General features: G+C 34.9%; 1 pseudogene and 2 gene segments (V, D, J or C); 1 reads left to right on the top strand and 2 right to left on the bottom strand.

Moving 5' to 3' along the window:
* LOC109699244 (immunoglobulin kappa variable 4-1-like) overlaps nt 1-20,132 on the top strand; it is a 935,238-nt gene that overhangs the window by 416,105 nt on the left and 499,001 nt on the right.
* Nucleotides 1-20,132, bottom strand: part of LOC109678714 (immunoglobulin kappa variable 4-1-like) — a 171,807-nt gene that overhangs the window by 35,036 nt on the left and 116,639 nt on the right.
* Nucleotides 1,057-3,346, bottom strand: LOC141414983 (52 kDa repressor of the inhibitor of the protein kinase pseudogene; annotated as a pseudogene).

Here is a 20,132-nt window from a genome sequence, read left to right as displayed (position 1 = left end):
TATTCACAAGTTTGGTCTTTTTAGAAGCAAAATTTGCATTTTATTTAGTTTTAAATATTTATTTTTGTAGATTTTGATTATACATAATGACAAGGCAGAAGATATAGTCATGGAAAAAGACAAAAACAAACAAGTCAGTTGCTTGTATTGATGGTCTCTGATTCTGTCTTGGCCATGAAGCAGAAGTGTTCAACATTCAAATTCTGAAAAACTTTTGAAAATGTAGGCTCAACTCAAGAAAGGAATAAAATAGTAACAACTAGATTTGAATCAACAATGCCAGGCTCTTCCACTCAAACTTTAGCTGTAACTTGTTCCTTTAAGTTCATTTGATACATACAAAATCTACACTGAAAAACTTTTTGATGAGCTCACAAACTTCTCTCTCTTGTAATTCCCTTGACTGTTTATTACATATTTTTTTCATTTTGAGGTACTGGGGATGGAACCCCAAACATTTTGCATGCTAAGTGAGTACTCTACTACTGAGCTATATCCTTGTGTGTGTGGGGAGTGAAGGGTCTTGCTATGTAGCCCAGGCTGGGCTTGAACTCAAGATACTCCTCTTCCATCTTTCCAGTGTGCAATAATATATTTTTCACACTGCACTTAAAACTCCTAGTAGTCAAATTTGATGGTGGGCTTCATTGTAACATTTTATAAAATCTATTCCTTTCTTATATACTTCTTAAAAACTCATTTCTTCAGAAGAATGATGACTCAGTACTTTTCTACTAATTACACAGTGATAATAGAGGTTATATCTAAATAATTAAAGCAATTAAAACTCAGAGGTGAAGCATGGGACTTCCAATGTCATCATCTGGAGGAAGAGACAGGTATTCAAAGCATGAGAGTTCATACAGAGACTGTTTAAATACGCAGATTATCAATGACTAATATACTAAATTGGAGGCCTAAAGGAAATGATAGCCAGTGAGTAAGTGGCCAAAAAAACCTTATGGCTTTTCTTACAAATATTCGATATAAGAGAAAGCCCATTTAAAAAGATTTTTAGTTGTATTCATTGGTTTCTGCATTATCTGTCCGAAACTCTTACTTAGTTTTATTGTATTTGATATATGTCCACTATTAAATCCAAATCATGTTGTATATCAAAATTTGTGTTAAGCAGGGTCACATTACTTGGACTTTGATCTGTCAAAGTGTTCTTCCTGTGTGCTTTAAGTCACTTTCGTCCATTTTCTAGTGCTCATTCCCAACCTTCATTATAGAAAGAATACCTATAATGAAGGACCTTCAACAAGGCATGTACATTATGGAAAACTTGCTGTCAGATATTTGGAGGGCTTCATAAATGGTGGATGGAAACTATATATCTCTCTGTCTGTGTTTTCACTTGATTTCCCAACAATGAAGCTTGGCTGAGAGGATATCAGGTTTGAGTAAATCAGCATAGTGTTCCTCTGATGTGTGAATTTGAGTTGTTTCATGACTGAAAGGACCAGAGGAAAATGTTTAAGAGCTTTAAGGTACTGTTCTGAGAATATATCTTTAAGTTCCTGACTAATGTGCTCCACTGTTGGAACACTTAGGGTTTGTTTATAATAACTTCCAGAGGTTTACTGTGATCCCAGGTTTCCTTCTATACTATGGAATTTCCCAGGGAGTTTCATTTCAATATCAAGTTTGGTTGCCAAATTTGTGTCTTCCTAAACCAAACTCCTGGTAAATTTTAATATTTTCCATCTGAATTCCTGGAGTTAATGCAATATTGCAGTCAAGAAGCCTGCTGCAAAAAAGACATCAGAAGTTTGTAGAGATTTTTCCCAAAGGCTCTTTTCAAATATAAGACATTTTCAAGAACAACCGTGGTAAAAATAAAATGAAAATCTGCCACTACCCTACAGAATACAAATGCTTATATTATTATAGTTATTCCAAATAATCTTTCCTTCATGATTTATGCTATTTGCATGAAACAAGTGCTTGCAGAAGGTCCACTAAAATTTCAAAAGCATCCTGCTTACCTGTCCACTGGGAATGGCAAATTTCTTTCATTTATTTACCTCATTCTTTGCTATTCTAAAAATGAACAGAAATTACATTGTGAAGTTGAAAAGATCAATAAAAAAAAAACTTCTTCAATTGTTTCTAATGCAACCAATACCCCATCACAGGGACTTATTTTTTTCAAATATATGTTTAAGGCATGGGAAGAGCACAGTGATACATAGCTTGAGGATATTTCTCTAAAAGTGTAGAAGCAACAACTTTCTTTTTGGAAAAATATCCACTGCACATAATATAAGGCTGGCCATGGCAGTACTCTGTAGTTACAGGCCACTTTTTAGTGATTGTAGTGTGAAATTTTACAGCCCAGGTTTTCCATCAGGAATTCCTGATGATTTTCCATCATAAATTCCTCTCAGGTTATCAGATTCATCAAGAAATCACCACAACATGGTTAGGTCCTTTCCCTTGCTATGCCCACTTTATCATCAGTGATAATGGGAAATAAGTATTTATCTCTCACTTCCCTGAGGGTTTCTTCCACAATGTAGCTGTCACAGATCTTGTGCATCTGTTTCTGCTGTATTTTGGAACAGAAAAATATGTTAATTGCCATGCTCTCAAAGCACTTTTTCAGGTTCTCTTCACCAGAAAGTATATGATGTTCCAGCAGTGCCTGAAAGTTACTGAAGACCTTCTGGGATTTCATCAGCCTCATGCCCATTTAGAGGTATGTTTTGTTTTCCTATAAGAATGAAAATTTCAATAAAGACTTTAGGAATTTGTTTTCCTTGAAGGATTAAGGGCAAAACATCTTCCTATCATCAGTCCACTCTGTACTGGTGTTCTGAGCATTGCTGCTTTTTTTTTGTTTATTTGTTTTTGTTCCTGTTCTGAAGTTTTGTCAATTTTTTTTTCTGTTTCAGTGTCCTTACTTCATTTTCACTCAATACATTTTTCATTTTTTCTGTCTACTATGTGGTACATCCAAATGACTGGTTTGATCAAATACTGTTGATTTTCTCCAAAATATATAGTTCTACAGATCATGGGGGTCTCACAGTTGTGTGTGACATATTTGATAATGTTTATTTAGCTGAACAGGTGTGCTATCCTCTAAGCACATTCTTCCATAATTCTCCATCCACTTCTGGTATTTGGCTGGATCACAGGGTGACCTGAAGAAGGCTAGGAGTGACTAAGTGTTCTGCATCATGCCTGCCTTCCAGTAGGAAGAGTCCAACTCCCCCACCTCCTCAAGGCAGTCAACTATCTCATTAGAGCTAGAGAGGGAGCCAGTCTGGCCAGGGCTCAGCAGGGCCCTGTGATGTGCTAGGTTTGGTCTTTTAATAGTATCACAGTGGATTTGCATTTTCTAGTTATGCTTTCTTTATCTTTAGGTGAATGTTCTAATTCATCTACCTTGCCTTTAGTCCCTAATAGTCTCTCTTCAACTTGATCCAGTTCATTGTTAAGGCTTTCAACTGACTTTTTTAAATTTGGCTTATTGAGGACTTAAATCTATTTTGTTTGATTTCTATATATTTATTGAACAATGCTTTCATATCCTTCATAGTCTTCCTTATTTCACTCATTCTTTGTATTCTCTTGGAGTTAATTCAGGCATTTATTTGAGGGGAGTGACCATTCTTAGTTCACCTCTTGGATTTAATGTTGTCTACACCTTAGTCACTGGATGGTGAAAGGGGTGAAGAGTAAAGGTAAGTGGAGGGATCTTTACTAGAATCTGCACATCTAGAAGATGGATTTTAAATATAACCATATATATATATATATATATATATATATATATATCATATATGTATACACACACACACACACACACACACACACACACACACATATATATATATATATATATGCATTTTTGGTAAAGTACTTGTGTTTATTATGCACATAGTTTCATATTTAATAATATTTAATCTTTCTAGATGTCTTGAGGTGACAATGTATGGTAAAAAGTACAGCTACTACGTTAGCCAAATTGTACATACCTATTGTAATCAACAGAAAAATTGATCTTGGACATAGACTTGTTATGTCACCTCTAGTCAATGTGTGTTAGAACTTGTTCATTAGGTTGACAGAAGAGAGGCAGATGGAACCTCAGGGAGAGTCATTAACATGAATGTATCTTTGGCTATATTATAGGGGTACATTAGTTCACTGGGAACTTACCTTCTTGGTAATATTTTAAAACTGTGTTTCTGATAATGACCTTTCTTAAAAACAATGCTTAGTATACTCTGCTGCTTTTTATCTCATTTTAAGTTGAGCATTAAGGAAATGCAGTGTTTTAATTGCAACTCTGACAACTTTTCTATCTAGAGACCTGTTGCCATTTTGTCTGCAGTGAAATTGTGTTCCCAAGGAATGTAGAATCAGAACATTTTCATAATAGTTTGAGTTGGTATAATGTATTCTTGGTTATCAAAATATTCCTGTAGCTTTGAATTTTGGTTTTGGTGAATATTCGCAATGTGAGAAAAAGCACAACACACACCACCTGATCTCAATGACCTAAAATGGATCATTGTGGGTACACATAAATGATCTAGAAGTATATGCTGAATTGAACTGTTTGTGGTCATGGATTACTTTGTTTTTTTGTTTCTTGTGTCCTTATTGCTTGCAATGCACATGTTAGCTTAAATAACTTAAAAGTGTGAAGGACAGGATATGTTCACTAGTCCTATAATTTTGTTTAAGTTATTAAAGAGACTGTGCCTTTTTTTGAACTTTATGAACTTACTTTTTAATTTTATTTGTTATTTTTGATACCATATTTTGTTGTATGGGGCACATTATGGCAGTAACAAAAATTTTTACATTTATAAAAAAATGCGCACAATATAAATTTTTAAATTCACCCCTCCAACATTCTCCTTTATTTACCCTCCCCTCACTCATAGAATAATTTCAATAGGTCTCATTTTTCCATTTTCATACATGAGTATATAATACTCCCACATATTTACAATTTTACACCCTGTTCTTATATCCTTTCTCCTCCTACTGCTTCTTTCCATGAACTACACAACATTTGTCAGTATTTCCTCTTTTGTAGGATGGGATGGGTAGGGTAGAGTGGAGTTCTTATTTCTGCTTTCTCATGTGGAAGACTAGTGGGTACTGGAATGGGATTATTTTTCCTTCCTCTAGGTCATCAGGCTCTGATAAAGCCCTGAAGAAAAAACAAATTTCTCTGCCATATTTCAGTATTGGTATTTTTCCTCTCCCCTGCCAAATTATGGAGCTGTTTTCTCTGAGATCATTATTGAGATCCTGAAGTACAACTCACAAGATTGTGGGGTTCTACCATGACTGTGGTGTCTGCAGTTTTACCCCAGACTTTCCTCAGTGTGCCTATGCTATCCCCCATCTTTCTGTGTAACAATATATGCCATAGCATAATTTCTTGCTTCTTTCACAACCTTCCTCACTCTCCCACGTTTAAACCTCACCTGCTCATCCTGGAGGATAATATCTGAACATGTCACATATGGACATACATGGGAAGCAGTAGAGCTCCTATGTTTAACATTTCCATTTCATTCTTCTTTCTCATCTCCCTCTGCCATTACAAGCCATTAGCATACTCAGGAGCTTGACAGGATATCTCATTTTGAAAAGTTGAGCAGTGCATTCCTGGTCATCAAGGCAAGAGTAGAGCTGAGCTTTTAGGTTAGACTTTTTGGGAGTCCAAGTTCTCTGTAGAAGCAATATACAAATTGAGTGGTGGGTGCAGTGATGTGGTAAGTGCAAAGGGGAGGGTGGGAGACCTCTCATGTGAGACTAGTGATAAAAAATGTCTTGTACATTTGGGGGAAAACCAATAGAGATAAAGTCCATGTTTCCTTTATCAGTGTGCAGAAAAACCCTACATTGAAAGTTTGTATCAGTGAGTGGATTATACGTGGTCCACATGGCTCTACTATTATAAGACAATATCAGAGACCCAACAATATGGAGGTGTGGGTGCTGGTTGATCTCTGGGAAAGGAAAAGCCACCCTTCTTAACTTCTTCTTAGCTAAGAAAGATAAGAAAAACTCTCACCTCACAAATGCTGTCTTCAGTTCCCTACTATTATTAGCATAGAGTTGAACTAGTTCAGGAAATTCTGGTATCTGCTTAGGTGAACTAAGAATGTTAGAAACAAATATTAGAAATGATCTTTTCTTGGACCTGGTGAATTAAATTCCATGAGATTCAAGGAAAATAACTTGGCAGAATGTCATTTTCAGCTAGAAAGCTAATTGACATGGTAAGGCAAGGAGAAGGGGGCAAAATTAAACCTTTAGTAGTTAATTTGAAATTTCTGGTAGCTAGTTTTTTTATAAAGTGCTGGATATCTTTTCATGATTTCTCTCTGTCTATCTACCACCTATCTGTAAGATTAATAGAGACATTATTTTGGTTTTTTTATTGTTATTGTGCTGGGGGTACAATGTGACATTTACAAAAGTTCCTACAATATATTATAGTTGAATTCACCCCCTTCATCATTCTACTTAATATTCCCTACCGCGTTCCTGGAATAGTTTCAATAGGTCTAATTTTTGCATTTACATATACTTTTACACAAAATTTGAATCATATTCACCCTCCTACACCCTCTCCCCCAAACCTCTCCCCTCTCTGTTCTGTCCTCTTGTTCACTGTTTTTGTGGAAAATATGACATTTTTTTGGATTAAGATAGGTATGCCTTGGTTTCCTTTTGACATTTCCATGTATATGTACTATAATCCAAATTGGTTCATCTCTTCTATTTATCTCCTTTCTACATTCTCCTTCTTATGGTGAATTCAACGGGTTTAAATATTTTGTATTCATTTTTGTATAGGAGCTACATCAACCATATGCATATTCTTAGCTTCTTCTACACTCCCTGTCTTTTATGTTACTTCCCCTTATTGTTACCTGGTTTTCATATTGCTTATATTTGTACTAGGTCTATATTCCATGTATAAGAGAAAACATACATCCTAATGCCTTCTCAACCTGTCTAATTTCACTTGTGATGATGTTCTCTAGTTCCATCCATTTACCTGCAAGTGACAAAATATCATTCTTATTTATGGCTGAATAAAATTCCATTGTATATAAATACCACATTTTTAATCCATTCATCAGTAGTGTAGCATTTTGACAGTTTCCATAGCTTATTTATTATAAGTAATGCTACAATAAACATGGATGTGCAAGTTCCTTTATTGTAACCTGACTTACATTCTTTTAGGTATATTGTCAGGATTGGTATTGCTGGATCTATTGCAGTTGTATTTTTAAGTTTTTGAGGAGCCTCCATCCTGTTTTCCATAGTGGCTGTATTAATTTACATCCCCACCAACAGTGTATGAGAGTTCTTTCTTCCCCACATCCTTGTCAACATTTGTAGCTATATAGTCATCATGGTTCTTTAGGTTACTTTTGGCTTTGGCATTTTACCAACATTTTCTTCTTTTTGATGAATATTAGGAGCTAATTGTATCATATGATGAAAGACTAATGCTTAATGTGATGATATTTGAAAATGGGTCCTTTGGGAAATAATTAGATTTTAATGATATCATGAGGATGAAGCCCATGTGATGTGATTGATGCTGTCATAAGATGCAGTCCCCCAAATACCCCCTCTCTCTCTCTTTTAAATGAGAGGAAAAGGCCAGAAGCTGAATGTGTATAGTCAAGGAGAACCTTTACCAGAGCTTAGTCATGTGATCTCAACTCATGTTTTCTTTGTTTTAAAAATAAGACTCTATGAATATCTATCTTATTCTCCACCAGTGTAATCTGAATAAGCAGTAGTTAATAAAATGAAAGAAAGTAAACTGAGGTCATTGGGGCAGTTATGGAGCAAAATTATAAAGTTTAAAAAAGTCTCAAAGATATGACAACTCATTAGAAACTGACTTGGACAAATTTATTAAACTTTCATATTCTTGCCTTGTTAATTGGGATTGTCTCCAAACCATGTACTGCATGATTTTCTCATATTATGGTATCTTAATGATTCATAGTAGAAATTTGAGTCCTGTTATAAGGAATTATTTTAATTCTTTTAATTTAAAGATATAATTGCACAAAATTATCTGCTCATAGCAAAACAAAATAGAGATCATATAGATTAAATGGAAAATTAAAATACATATTTGATTGTCAATATTTCTTAAACTATGTTAAAATTCAATATCATTTAAATAATTTGCTTTACATAAAAAATACCTTATACTATCAATAATATCCAATTGACTAATGACACTTTTTTTTTTTAGTTTCCTGTACTTTGTACATAATATCAAGTTTATAATTTATCTTTCAAATATGCTTTCAGATTTCTGGAAACTGAAGTCTGGGCAGCATCTTTGCTTTTTGTTATTTCTGTTGTTTTTCATTCATAATCAAATTATTTTCTTGCTTTTAGATGCCAAGGATCTCTGACTCAGAGATCTATTGGCTCTTGAAAAATTATAAATAAGATAAAGACAACTGACCACCCATGTTTTTGCAGCATTATTCACAATATCTAAGCTATGGAAACAGCCAAGATGCCTCACAACTGATGAATGGATTAAAATGGTCTCTTTATATACAAAGTAATTTTATTCAGCCATAAAGAAGAATGAAATTTTGTTGTTTTTAAGTAAATGGATGCAACTAGAGAACAATATGTTGAGTAAATTATCCAGGTTCAGAAAGCCAAAGGCTACATATTTTTTCTCATATGTGGAATAGAGGCCCAATATAATTATAAGCAATATTATACATACACAGAAATAAATACACAGCATGTATCCAAAGTGGGACTGACAGAAGAGAGCAAGGGAGGAGGAAAAGAAGGTAAGAAAGATAGTGAATTATAATGAAACACAGCACATCTGTGTAGGAACTAGATACATGAAACATGCTGAAAACCGTTAACACAGGATGGGGAAAAATGGTGAAAAAGTAAAGCAGAAGGTGACATTGACTTAAGCACAATGCATGTACATGTATAATACCAAGGCAAAAATCCCACTGAACAATGAACAGACACCTAAACAATGAAGAACAATGATGAAAAACAGGTCTAAGGGGGAGAGTGTTAATGGGAAGGGAAGGGTAAAAGAAGGAAATAAAGAAGGTGAGTATGGTTTATTCACTTTCTATCAAGAATGAATAAAGAATTTTTAAACCCGTTGATATCACTATAAGAACAGGACTAAAGTAGAAATGTGAAAAATGGAAGAGTTGAACAAATTCAGGATACAATACTTACATACACAGACAGGCCATAACAAAACTCTCAGTATAAATATTTTAAATGCATAAAAATATCTTTGTTTTTCAAAAACAGAGGACAGAAAGGTAAAAGAGCTCCTGTCTAAGGATTGGTACTAGTGGGAGGGGCAAGATATAAGGAAGGGGTGTAGGAGGTGAATGTGGTAGAAACATTCTGTACTCATGTATGAAAATGGACGAAGGAAGCCTATTGAAACAATGCTAAGAATAGAGTGAGGGAGAATAAAGGAGAATGATGGGGGTGGCAAATGTAACAGATATATTGCAAGCACTTTGTGAATGTCACAGTGTACCCAACAATAGTATGATTATAAAACATAGAAAGAAAGAAAGAAAGAAAGAAAGAAAGAAAGAAAGAAAGAAAGAAAGAAAGAAAGAAAGAAAGAAAGAAAGAAAGAAGGAAAGAAAGAAAGGAAAAGAAAGAAAGAAAGGAAAATTTATTTGTTAGGTTTCTTGAGGAGTTAGGATGTCCAGGCCCTTCTTTAGAGAGGTTTTCACACGGTCACCTGATCAGTAAGGTGAGGTTGGCTAGTTCTATACATGTGTTTCCAGGGTAAAAATCCTTGGCAGTGTTTCTTTACAGCCATTACTTACTGAGGTAACCTTGTTTCTTTCTTTTTTTCGCTCTCCCTTTTCCAATTAATTTAGAGCCAACTTTTCAGTTTCTGTAAGTGTGATACAGAAAGGATCCAGTTTCTCTTCACTTCTCAGTTTGAGATTAGAGACCCTCTGACCACAGGCTTAAATTAGTCTCACTTGATTCCTCCTAGAGTGAATTCCAGGCCTGTCTTTGTCTCTCTGGCCCATGCATTTCAGGGAAACAGAGGCTCAAGTGTTTGCAGTGTTATTCATTGGCTTTAGAATAAGAATAGATTTTGAGCTGAGGTAAGTTTTTGGTCATAGATTAAAAAAAATTGATTCAAAATTGTCACTGTGTTTTTGTCCTTTACCTTGTTTTCTTTACCCATTTCTGCCCTGTACACTCTTAATCCACTTTTCTCCTCTCTTTGTTCCTTCCTGCTTCTGTCCTCTCCCCTTCCCCTTTGTTTCTTAATTTTGTTGTTGTTGTTTCTCAGCATTTTTTATTATTTTACCGGGATTGTTGATGTGAGGTCTCTAGCTAATTATTTTTATAAAACTCAACACATTTAGACACATTTTAAAATTTTAAACTGAAGCTCCAACCTCACCCCTACATTTTTTTTGTTTATTGTTTTTTGAGACAATGTCTCACTATGTATCCCAGGGTGGACTCAACCAGGCTTAGCTTTAGCTTCCTCCCTCAGCCTCCTAAAGCCCTTCTTTAGATCATCTCGTGGTTTGTGATTTAGAACTTCTAAGTTGACTAAGAGCTTTCAAGTTCACCTGAGAGCTTCAAAGTTAACTTCTATATGTTTTCTAGTGGCAAAATTGCACTTTCTCTGATGATATTTTTGGCTCTTGATTTACATCAATTATTTTCACAACCCACTACTTAGGCAATTTGCTTATTTTCTGATTGTTTTGCATAGTCCCTCAGGCCAAGTCCTGCTACTCATAATTTATAAACGTGGTCTTTGCACTGAGAACTGAGTTGCATCAGGCAGGCAGGGGCAGCAAGATGATGTCACAGACCCAGGTCCTCATGTCCCTGTTGCTCTGGGTCTCTGGTGAGAAACTTATTCAGTGCTTCAATTCATTTGAATATCTTTGTGGAATTGAAAAAATGATTTTTAGATGCACTGAGGAATAAGGACTGTTTTCAATTTGGACTAAATGTTGTACTGTGTTATAATACCATTAAAGTGCATTTAATTGCCACATTTCAGTGTGTGTATGATCATTGTTCATTCCTGATTGCAGGTGCCTGTGGGGACATCGTGATGACCCAGTCACCAGGCTCCCTGGCTGCATCTGCAGGACAGAGGGTCACTATGACCTGTAAGTCCAGTCAGAACATTGGTAAAAATATAGCCTGGCACCAGCAGGAACCAGGACAGCCTCCTAGACTGCTGATCTATGCAGCCTCTAGCCGGGCGTCTGGGGTCCCTGACCGCTTCAGTGGCAGTGGGTCTGGCACAGATTTCACTCTCACCATCAGCAGCCTCCAGGCTGAAGATGTGGCAGATTACTACTGTCAGCAGGGTTATAGCTCTGCACCCACAGTGATTCAGTCTTAATCAAAAACCTCCTCCCCAGGCCGTGGGTCAGTTATCTTTGCAGCACCAGCTACTTCCTCCTCACATAAACCTGACTGCACATCTATCCTGTTTGTCTAAGAAAGTTGCGTTTGTTGATGTAGTAATTTGGGGGTTCACAGGGTGCAGGAGAAAATTCAGGAAGTGGCTTTTATCTGGATCTCTTTTCATTGGAGATTATTGAAGAAAAATGTAAGGCTGTCTGAGAGATCATTACGAGTTTTTGAGTTATAGAAATTTAACTGTTTTTTGTGGCATATTACATGACTAAACCAAGAAACCTAGTTTTTACCCTTTAGAGAAAAGTCTACTGTGTTTTATGTGCTTACAGATCAATTCTTCCCTGGACATCCTTGAATCTCAAACAGTTCCATTTTGACTCCTTATTCCTCTGGTCTTTTTCTTAACCTATAATCACCTCCCACAACTATTTTCCTTAGTATTAAACACTTGACTCTTGTACCAAACCTTGGACAAGGAATTTATTTCTCTCTTGTTTCTTTCTTCCACATACCCTGTTTCCCAGCTGAGCCTTTCTAGTCAGTTTCACACAAAATACTTTCCTACTCTGCTTCTTCCTGAATTACACTTTTCTCATCCCTTCATTTTTTTCTGACATACTCTTTCTCTCAAAAGCAATCCTTGAATTCTTTAATTCAATCACTGCAGAAACATTTGACAGAATTTCCAATTAGACGTTCTCATCAATTTGTGATGGATACTGTGGTCATATGTCCAGTATAACTTGAGTTTTTAGAAGGCATGAAATTAACATGGATGTATCAGTGTAATGTGATCAACTCCAGTCATCCTAGTCACCCTTATCATCCTCCCCATCTAAAATGCTTGTGAGAATGAAATGTAGTTCCAAATAAGATCTCTGCAAACTTGAATAATACATTCTTTCTTATACAACAGCTTCTCATACTAGTGAAAAATATTTTAAAATATAGATAATAAGAAGTCTACATCATCTGTTTATTTAGACTGTTTACTGAGTGCTTTCTATGTGTCAAGTTAAAAGTTATCAAGTTTCATTCTACTTGGGAAAAACAAATAATTAATAACCCTTATTGGACTGTAGTAAATGAGTTATTAGTAAGCAGTACAAAGAACATACAAAATCAGTTGTATTTTGTTTCATAAATAACTGAAAAGCAAAAGAAGAAAATAATTCTATTTAAGATAGTATCCAAAATAAAATAATTCCAAAGTTTGGTTTATACATGTAATACAGATACATTTGAAAGGCACAGGTTGAGACAATCAAAGTTCAATGATAACATGAGCAAAGTTAGTGAGACCACACATCAACAAATAAGTCAGGCAGTGGTGATGCATGACTAATCTCAACTATGCACGAGTTACAGGTAGGAGTATAGTGTACAAAAATGGGCATTGACCAAAACAGTAGAACCTATTTGAAAATAACCTAAAAACAGAAAGGTCTGGAGGTATGGTTCAAGTGGTAGACTGCTTGACTATCAAGCATGAAAATTTTAGTTCAATCCTTGGAACTGCCAAATAAAATAAAGTAAATTAAAATAAAATAAATACTTAAGTACCAATTTAGCCAAAAAAGTGAAAAATCTATGTATTAACACCCATGAAACTCTAATGAAAGAAATTAAAGAAGACATAAATTAATGGAAAGATATCCCATGGTTTTGGACTGGAAAAATTAACATTGCTATGTTTATGCGACCCAGAACAACATACACCCTCAAAACAATCTGTATAAAAATTTCAAAGGCATTTTCATAGAAATAGAAACAGTAATTCTTTTAAAAATACTTTTATTAGCATATATTAGTTTTACAGAGTGTTTTATTGTTACATTTCCATATATGCTTACAATTTACCCACCATCAGTTAGATTGATACCCAACATCATTTTCTCTTATACCCCTCCCCACTATTTAAAATTATTTTGACAGGTCTCAAGGTTCTATATTCATACACATATATAAGGTACATTGACAATATTAATCCTCCTTTACCACCTTCTTTAGTCCTTCCCCTCTTGCTAGTACATTCCCCCTAGTAGAATCTGTTTTATATTGTTGTTCTTCATTGTTTCAGTTTATGCTTATTGTTCAAAGTGGTTTTTGCCATGGTATTTCACCTGGGAATATATTGCACTTTAATCAATCTAACAACTTCTATCACTTTATTTGATCCTTTTTCCTCCTCCTCCTCCTGTTGTTCAACAGCTAGAGAAAGTAATTCTAAAATTACTTTGGAACTACAAGAGACTTTGAAGAGTCAAAGCAATATTTAGAAACAGAATAAAAACTGAAGGCATCACATACCTGGTTCTAAATTACATTAAAAAAGGTAGAGTAATCAAAACAGCATAGTATTGGCATACAAATAGTACATAGATCAATGGAACAGAATAGAGAATCCAGAAATAAACTGGCATATCCATGGTCTACTAATTTTTGAAAAGGTCATTCAGAGGACGTAATGGAGAAGGGTTAATTTGGTGAAGGAGTGGAGAAAAAAAATTCTTACACACTTTTGCTGGGAGGGTAGCTTGGTATTGCCATCTTAGAAAATATCATAGACCTGCCTAAGGAAATGAAAAGTGAAAAATAGATCTGTCAGATGACACAAAAATTCCTTCTTCAGGGTATTTATCCAAAGGAAATGAAATAAAGATTACATCACTTCCATATTCATTGAAGCATTATTCACAGCAAGCAAGATATGGAAATAACCAAAGTGTCTATTGATGGATGAATGGGAAAGGAAGATGTGATCTTTCTCTCTGTATATATATATATACACACACTATTCATATACATATGCAAAATGGAATGTTATACAGCCTTAAAAACATCAGTGGGGAAATAAGGGGATGGACAATGGGGACATGTATGTGAAAAAACACAAAGTTACTAGACATATGGGATGAATGAGTCTAGAGAGTTAGTATACAACATGACGACTATAGTTAATAATATTTACTGGATCTGATATTTTTTGATGAAAGAATAAAATTTTAGTGGTCTAGTAACAATACATAAAAAGAGTATTAGAGATGATGGGTATTTTCATCATTTGAAAATAATATCAATGCCTTGTCAAAATATATCAAAACATGCTGCACTAGTTAAATATATTCAATAAAAAACAAATGATTAAAAGCTAACCCCCAAACGAATCAGTAAATATAAAACACTGCAGTTTCAAAGTGCTATGATCAACAAGGATACAAGGAGGGATCAATAATTGGGGACATTTTCACAATTGATTTACCATAGGCAGTCATGGAAGTGTCACTGAGAATGGCATGCTTTAATTAAAGTCTCAACAACGGTGAGGAAATGACTTTTAGGAATATCTCTAGGGAATACTATTATATTTAGAGAAAATAATATGTTTCTGAGACAGACTAATGACCAATATGTTGGAGAAATAGAAGAATGCAAATATTGCTGAAGTAGATCATAGAAAAGCAAAGTAAAAAAAAAGTTAAATAAAGAGGTCATATTATGAAGATCTTTGGAGGCTACTTGAAGGACTTGAATTATATGTATAAGAGTTTTGAATAGAGCAGATGTGATCAGATTTATAGTTTAGAAGGATCTTCGGGGTGAGGGTTATGGACACACAGGAAAGAACTGATAGGAGGCCAGTGCTTAATTATCTGGAGAGGTGATTGCTTTGGTGCAAGAAGTTTGGAGTGGAAGCATGATGAGTGGTCTGTATTGGAGATAGATTTTAGCGCTATCCTGATGATCTTACCCAGGGGTGTGAGAGAGAAATCTCATGATAACTCTGTCATTTCTCTTTGAACAACTAGAAGGGAAGCATTGGCACTTGTTTAAATAGAGTAGTCTGGGACAAAAAATTTAAGGGAGGAAGAGCAGAAATTTGTTTTTGACACTTCAGGTTTGTGATGTGTGTTAGACCTGCTTTGTAGAATGCTATGGCAAGATTATAGGGAAGATCTATTTTTAGTTTTTTGGGGGAGAACCTCTAAATTGATTCAGATTGTGGCTCTTTCCACCAACAGTGTAGATGGGTGCCTTCCTCACCATCATTTCGTGCTTGTTTTCTATATGTAATCATTCTGATTTGCAAGGTGGAATTTTACTGATTTATTTATTTACGTATATTACTTGCACAAAGGGTTTTATTGTGATTTTTTAATGCACATAATGTATCTTTATTAAATTCAAGTCTTCTGTCACTCCTTGCTATTCCTGCCTTCCCTGTTTTACAAACAATTTTTAACAGATTTCATTATTGTATTTTCATATATGCATATAAAGTATTTGATCTTTTCCCCCATCACCTTCTTCTTTCACCCTCTGCTTGAATGGTTCCTTCTCTCAAAACAGTCCTGGTTTTATATTCTTATCATTCATTTTCTTATAGGTCTAGATTTTGTGTATGACAGAGAACATGCAATGTTTATCTTTCTCAGTCTGGCTTATTTTGCTTAACATGATGATGATCACTTCCACCCATTTTCCTTCAAATGACTTAATTTCATTCTCATTCATGCATGAATAATATTCCCTTGTGAATATATACCATACTTTCTATAAGTTCATCAACTTATGAGCATCTAGGTTGATTCCATAGTTTTACTCTTTTGAATAGTGCTGCCATAAATATGGGTATGCAGGTATGCTATTGTATGCTGACTTACATTCCTCTGGATATGTGCCCAAGGGTAATATTACAGGATAACATGGTAGTTATATTTTAGTTTCTTGAGGAGTCACCATGAGTATGGATTTTCATCATGGCTGTACTAATTTACATTCTCATGAACATTGTATAAGTTTCATCTCTCCTCCCATTACCACCAGCATTTGTATTTGGTTGGTTTCTTAATGACTCAATCTGTCTTAGGTGAAATGGAATCTCAATGTTGTTTAGATTTACATTTCCTTTATAGTTAAGGATGCTGAACATTGTTTCATGTAGATTTTGGTCAGGTGTACTTCTTTTCAGAAATGTTTGTTTAATTCATTTGCTCATTCATTAACTGGATAGTTTGATCTTTGGTTTTTAACCTTTGGAGCTTTTTATATATTCTGGATATTATTTGTTTACCCAATGAAAACTGACAAAGATATTCTATCATTCTGTAGGTTGTTTCTTGATTCTGGTAATTATTTACTTTGCTGTGTAGAAGGGTTTTATTTGTTACAAACTCACTTGTCAATTCTTGCTTATATTTCCTGAGCAACTAGAATTCTATCTAGAAAGTTGTATCTATGCCTAAATCTTCAATGCTTGCCTAACTTTTCCTGAAGTAGTGTCAAAGTTTCAGATATTATACTAAGGTTTTTCATGTATTTTGAATCAATGTTTATACATAATGAGAGATGTAGATCTAGGTTCAGTCTTCTATATGTATATCCAGTTTTCCCAACATCATTTTTTAAAGATGCTACCTCTTTTTTACCCCATGTCCTCTTGGTTCAATTTGATAGGTCACATGCATTTAGGAATTTGTCCATGTCATCTACATTTTCCAGCTTATTTGAGCATAAATTATCAAAGTATTTACTCATAATCCTCTGGATTTCAATGGTATTTTTTGTGATATTCCAAATTTCACCTCTAATTTTATTGATTTGGGTTTTTTCTCTTCTTCTGTGAGATTGGCTAAGGCTTATCAAAGAACCAAATTTTGGCCTCATTAATTGCATTGTAAAGTTTCTTGGCTTCTAATTTATTAATTTTTATCCCAGTTTTTATTATTTCTTTCCATCTGATAGTTTGGGTTTGGCTTGTTCTTGTTTTCCAACAGCTTGTGGTGCCTTGCTAGGTTATTTATTTTTTAATAAATCTTTAATTATAATCTTTCCTCTCAGCACTGCCTTGGCTGTATCCCAAAGGCTCTAGTAGGTTATGTTTTCATTTTCATTGCATAGCAGGTATTCTTTGATTTCCTTCCTTATTTCTTCAATGGCCTCTTGTCATTTAACAATCTGTTTTTCAGTCTTCCTTTGCTGCTGTGTTCTAGTTTTAGTCCACTGTGGTCTTACATTTTCTAAGACTTGCTTTCTGTTCTAAAACATGATCCATGGGCTGCTGAGATAAATGTGTACTGTGCAAATGCTGGATGAAGGTCTCTGTAGATGCCGGTTAAGTCCATTTGTCCTATCATGTCAATTCATTCTGAGATTTCTTTGTTTTTCTTTGTCTGGATGATTCAAGTATGGCTAAGATCAGAGTGTTGAGTATCCACTATTGTTTTGTTGGAGGCTTCCTGTGGTTTTGAGTCCAGTGGTGGTTTTTTTCAAATGTAGCTGAATGCACCAACATTTGGCACACAGATGTTAAGAATTGTTTTTCTTCTTAATGGATTGTTCCTTTATTTATATGAAGCCACCTTCACTGTACTGTATCTTCTGAGTAATTTTGGTGTGACGTCTGCATTATCAGATATGACTATGCCCAGTTTTGGGTCCATTTGCTTGGACAGTGTTTTTCATTCTAAGCTAGTTTGTGATGCATTTCTTGTAAGTGACAAAAGGCCAGAAGTTATTTTGTAATTCAACTCACCATTCTATGTCTTTGATTGGGGGTTAAGGCCATTTATGTTCATTATTAATATTGAAGTGAATGTTGTATTTTCTGTCATTTTGTTGTTTGCCTCCCCCCTTTTCCTTGTTTTCCAATCTACTTGTCCAGAGGAGTTTATTCTTACATTTTCCTGACTTTGTTCAAATTCTTTATTTGTGTGTAGAATTCTGTTAATTATTTTCTACATTGATGCTTTTGTGGACCTTAACTCCTTTAGTTTTTGTTTATTATGGAACCTTTCAATTGTGAAAGGTATAGGCTAGATTGACAGTTGTTTTCTTTAATAGTTTGAAGTACATGATTCAATTACTTTCTTGCATTTAGATTTTGTATTGAGAAATCTATTATCCTGTTGGGTTTGTCTTTATCTGTGACTTATGTTCTCTTTTGCAACATTCAATATTTTTCTTTGTTTTATTTATTTATTTATTGGTACTGGGATTCAAACTCAGGCACTCACACTTGGTAGGCATATGCTCTACCATTTGTGCCATTCTGCCAATCCTGTTTTTGGTTGGGTATTTTTGAGAAACAGTCTCATGAACTGTGTGCCAGGCTGGGTTTGAACCATAATCCTCTTCATCTTTGCCTCTTTCTTAAAATTTTATTTTATTGTTTTAACATTTACATACATGTGTATATATTATTTGGACCACCTTCCCCCACACCCCTGCTTCTGGGCAGAAACTGATCTATCCTTTTGTTCCCCAATTTTGCTGAGGAGAAAATATAAAAGATAATAAGAGAAACATAGTGGTTTTGATCATTTGAGATAAAGATAGCTATATTGAGAGAATTCTTGTGTTATTTCCATGCATATGTGTATTTCAACCCATATTGATTTATCTCTGCCAGACCTCTTGACTGCTTCTTAGTCCCCATCCCAAAGTGGCCTCTGCCAGTTTTTTATTAGTATATTCACTCCTATACAGTGAGAATATCAACCACATTCAAGTTTTTGGTGTCCTTCTCTTTCCTTATCCTTCCCATGAGTGGTCTCCCTTTAGTGTGTGACCTACATCCAATAATATTAATGAATTTGTTTCAGGACTATAATCCCCACATGAGGGAAAACATGCAATTTTTGGCCTTCTGAGCCTGACTGACATCTCCTAAGATCATGTTCTCCAGCTCCATTCATTTACCTGTGAATGACAGAATTTCATTCTTCTTTATGGCTGAGTAAAATTCAATTGTATATAAATACCACATTTTCTTAATGTATTCATAGGTAGTGGGGTATGTTGTCTGTTTCCATAACTTGGCTACTGTGAATAGTGCTGCAATAAATATGGGTGTGCAGGTGCCTTTGTAGTAACCCTTTTCACATTCCTTCAGGTATATCCCTAGGAATTGTATGGTTGGATCATATGGCAGATCTAGGTTTAGTTCTTTAAGAAGTCTCCATATTGTTTTCCAAAGTAGCTGATGAGTAGAAGACATCTAGTTAATACTGTGTTGATGGAGAGAGGAGGAACAAAAATTCATAAAAGAAAGCAGACAAACATAAAACCAAAACAAGATGATCTTGCAATATGTTTACCCTCTAAAATTATAGGTAACAAAGAAGATTATGTGTGATTAAAAGGAGACAGAAGCTAATGTGATTTAGAGAGCAGTTCTAATTATAAATGGGAGGAAAGTATAAATGGGAAAGGACAATAGTAAATGAAAGGAGAAGATAGAGTTTAAGATTTAAAACTGAAAGGCAGGTTTCATGGATCTGATGTGATGAATTCAGGATAAAAGAAGAAAAGGAAAAGCAGAACTGAGAGAAAATGGGAGAGAGTACAAAATTGTAAAACTCAGAGGCTAAAAAACAAAAACAGTACAAACATGTACAACAATCTGAACATCCATAACTTAACAGTGACAAGAACAAATCAGCATAAAAATTCAGAATTTTCTAATGCTCTCCTGAGTGGGTATTTCTTTGCCCCTCAGTGTCTGAGTCTTTCAGTCCACTAGATGGAAGCCTAGAGTATTCCTGACTCTGGAATGGTGTGTGTATACAGCCATGTGCAGCTTTTCCAGTAGGGTGGGAGAGTTTGTGTGGGAAGAAATTGGTGATCTGAATATAATCTGTGGTTAAGACTTCTGGAGTTTGGTCCCTCAACTT

The sequence above is a fragment of the Castor canadensis genome, chromosome 12 (assembly GCF_047511655.1).
Source record: "Castor canadensis chromosome 12, mCasCan1.hap1v2, whole genome shotgun sequence".
Classification (NCBI taxonomy): domain Eukaryota; kingdom Metazoa; phylum Chordata; class Mammalia; order Rodentia; family Castoridae; genus Castor; species Castor canadensis.
Note: the sequence above shows the minus strand (reverse complement) of the source record. Positions and strands in the feature narration are given on the sequence as shown.